The sequence below is a fragment of the Lactuca saligna genome, chromosome 3 (assembly GCF_052625555.1).
Source record: "Lactuca saligna cultivar CGN05327 chromosome 3, ASM5262555v1, whole genome shotgun sequence".
NCBI lineage: Eukaryota > Viridiplantae > Streptophyta > Magnoliopsida > Asterales > Asteraceae > Lactuca > Lactuca saligna.
Genome location: NC_136419.1, coordinates 157987865 through 157991973, shown reverse-complemented (window position 1 = coordinate 157991973; position 4109 = coordinate 157987865).

Below are 4109 nucleotides of genomic sequence, written 5' to 3'. Positions count from 1 at the left end.
CCGATGCTTTTGATGATTGTAAAAATGAAAAAAAAAATTGGTTTGAAATTTATATCCCCTTGCTGGTCTTTCCTGGTGCGTACCTGTCAGCCCTGCCTAGGGCACGCCCGCAAGCCCTGCTCGGTGCGTCCGGGCGGCCTTGCCCAGCTCCTTGCTAGTTGGGCCTGAATTGGGTTGGCCTAAGGCATGACCTAATTCTCCTTAACCTAGTTGTCCCCTATAAATATAATAGTACCTCCTCCATGAAGGAGGACTTTTCCCAAGGGACTCCCCCAAGGACCTTTGTGATAACCGGGAAGTTTCAGGTCAAGTCAAAGTCAATGGGTCATCTGGTCAACTCATCTAGTGCTTAATGTTAGGAATTACTTTATGTTTTCTAATGTACATTGATAAATCTTAATGCAAATTAACACTTGAAGGTTTCAAATGTTCAAAACTCAAAGCTCTAATCTGATTGGGGTAAGTAACAACTCTATAAAGTACTATTAGGTGTCCTTCGAGGGTGTATAACACTCAAAATAGAATGTATCTAAGTCTAAGGACCCTGAACTAAGAAGAAAAACATTAATAAGGGCCCCCAACAAAGTCTCTCTCAATCTATCCCACCGTATCTCTCTCTCTCTCTCCTGAATCTCTCCAAGAATATGAAGTCTCTTCCTAAATCTCTCCAAGTATGTGAAATCTCTCCCAAATCTCTCCAAATATGCAAAATCCCTCCTAAATCTCTCCAAGTATGTGAAATCTCTCCCAAATCTCTCTAAGTATGTCAAATCTCTCCCAAATCTCTCCAAGTTTGTGAAATCTCTCCCAAATCTCTCTAAGTATGTGAAATCTCTCCCAAATATCTCCAAGTATGTGAAATCTCTCCCAAATCTCTCCAAGTATGTGAAATCTCTCCTAAATCTCTCTACGTACCTTCCTCAGTCGAAAACAACCCAAAACCGGAGGAGAGAACCCAAAAGGACCCTCTTGGTTCGTAAACCTCTTGGTCCTGAACCTCTCATCCGAAACCCTCTTGGTCCTGAACCTCCTGGTCTGGAACCATCTTGGTCCGAAATGTCTTCTAAGGAAACCAAGAGGAATCGCATCTCGAAAGCATCTCATCCAGACCACCCACTTCGGAGCCTTCAGTAGCTACGAAACCTCGCTTCATAAATAACTGGCTGAACCGGACCTGCTGGCTTTGCTCCTGACTCCGGTTCCGAGGGACATGCTCTGAATTCTAGTTGTTGACTTCGGAAATGCACTCCTTGCTCTGGAATTTAGAAGATGACTCGGGAAACCTCTTAAACCCCTTTGGACCTTCGCAGGCTCCGGACTCCTCTTCGGATTTTCATCATTTTCGGACCTTTTAATCAGTTTAAGGCATTTTGACACCGGAAACCACACCAAACTCGTATTTATCATGTCCTAAACTCTTTAAACCCCTATTTTATGCCAAAATTAATTATTTTAAGCATATCTATATAAAATAGAACACAAGATTTTTAAGGAGATCCTAAGCAAATAAAGGGGTTTGACTTTATGATGTGATGGTAATTCCTCATTTCCCATGAAAATCCCAAATAAACACACATTATCCACAAGAAAAGAAGCTTTGCCTACTAGTTTTCCATGCAAGTGTCAAGTCACTCCCTTATCCTCCCCTTCAGATACGTGTATCTCTTTTCCTCCCTTATCCCACTTCTCACTTCCTCATCCAGTAAACTCCTTCAAGACTCAAGCTTCATTCCTTCAAGGAAAATTCCCAGAATCTTTGATAAGTGTTCATCTTCTTTGAATAGTGATTTTCCTCACCATTCCTAAGATTTCACTATACTTACACATAAATTTATTCTTAGAATTATTCTAAAGTCCCAAGAACCTTTCAAGTGTTGGAAACTTGGAAGTTCCTCATCACCTCCTCTTCAAATCTCCAGTAAACTAAACCAAGGTGAGCTTCATACCCCACCTTTTTCCTAAGTTTTTATTGATTTTAGGGGAGAGTACAAGTCACCTCTTGTTCTAAATTCTTGAATGATTGCATGTATACATGTGTTTGATATGTGTGTTGAAATATTGTTATATTTTTTTTTTATATATACAACTCTGTGTGAACGTGAGGTTTCACAGAACCCATGAAAATAAATAATATTTTAATCACTACATGAACAATACAATTGACAAAAGGAGCCTCTCAAGTTTTTAGGAGTGTTCAACATGCACCCTTGTATCCATGCTTTTCATAACTAGAAATAAGACTTTTTGAAATAGACCTTGAAATGTTGACACTAAGTCTAGAATTTCGAAATTTGAACTTTGTGTTCCATAAATGACTATTTGCAAACTGTTAAGGAATTATTTATAAAAGTTTGATATAAGTAAGTTCACCAAGAATATATGAAAATAGAGCCTTTATGACAGAAAATTTTTCATGTCATAAAGTTGTTGTCATAACTTCACACAAGTCACAGTTTTACACAAATCATAACTTGACATTTCCCGGATAAATGGGGTCTCACTTAGTAATATATAGAGAGGACAGCCATTTTAGCCAACTTTTCTAATATTGAATCGATTTGATAAATATTTAAAGCAAATTATTTTCAACAAAGGAAAGAAATGGAATAGTGTACGCTTAAAGTCCTGCAAGAGTTATAGCCAAAGTCCTGCAAGGAAACAACTATTGTTATTTATTTAGTAAATATGGATTTCAACGATTTGCTCGAAACCGTTAGTATTCTAGTCAGACAAATCTTCACAATACATAAATTTTATACAATAGTGTACGCTTAAAGTCCTGCAAGAGTTATAACCAAAGTCTACTGGAGGGGGAGCGGGAATTTGTGTTTAGATCTATACGGGGTTGACACCCCGCACCTTTGATGTTCGCTACAGCTAGACCAGCCAGTCTAGGGTGACAAATGTCTTAAACAAACCGACGCCTGAAGAACGTCATAACAGGCACTTCTTCATATTAGTATGGTTATAACGACTCACTAGAATATATATCAGAAATGTACTTATACAGATATCACCTTTGGTTTTATAATAAACTGTGTTTCGAATTACCTCAATTGAGACTTTTCACACAAGTGTTATTGTTTTAAAAACTACTATTTTATACATAAGAAAATATAGGATTTTCTAGAGGAAACGATTTTATGGAATTTTGAAAACAAAGATTTAAGACACACATGCAACTATACTCGATTTGAAACTAGACTTACAACGATTTTGATAAGAAATTATTGGATTTTTTTGATTTCTAAACTATCATCAAAGTTTTATACGAAAATGCTTACGAACTCACCAACATATTTTATGTTGACGCTTTTCAAACGACTTGTATTCTCAGGAAACCAATAAGCAGGTTATGGATCGCGGACTCAAGATTATTTTGATGTATTTTGGGATTTGCTTACTAATGTCTCTTTTGTGTAATATTTAAGAACATGAATATGATGTAAAACAATGTAAGCTTGTTATATTGATGTATGATGTTTGGATTTGCTATGTTTCATTTATATGCAATTGTTATGATACTACACAATGAAGTCACCCGCCTCTAGACGTTTCCTCCGTTCTAGTTCGGGGGTGTGACAACCTTGGTCCTAGGACCTTTCCTTTTGACCATTCCCAAGGACTCTTCTCCCATGGTTCAGCCACCACACTATACTCCGGTCGGGTGGCTCAGCCGCCACCCGCCGCCGTCAGCCACCATACACCACCACTAGCACCAAGATGGTTCTCTCCATTTATGGAGGATCATCTCAGATCTATCGGCTGATCTAACTTGATCGTCAGAGTCCGCTCCCGGGGCACAGTCCCTGGGGCGGCTCTAACAGCCTTGTGTGTTGTAACCTCGCAAATCCGTCTCCAGTGTTGAAGACATCCTCAGAGCAGGTTGTAACGCACGTAGATCCGGGCTAGTCAATTTAGAGACGATAAGCATCAAAAATGACTTTTTTATGGAAGATTATTTATAAGTATTAATCTTAACCAAGTTATAGTATATGTCACAAGGTTTCCGTGCATATAAAGAACGCTAAAATCCGAGTTATAACGAAGAAGTTATGACCTGTCGAAGTTTCGCGATAGAACCAACAGGACACAACGTAACGTAAGTA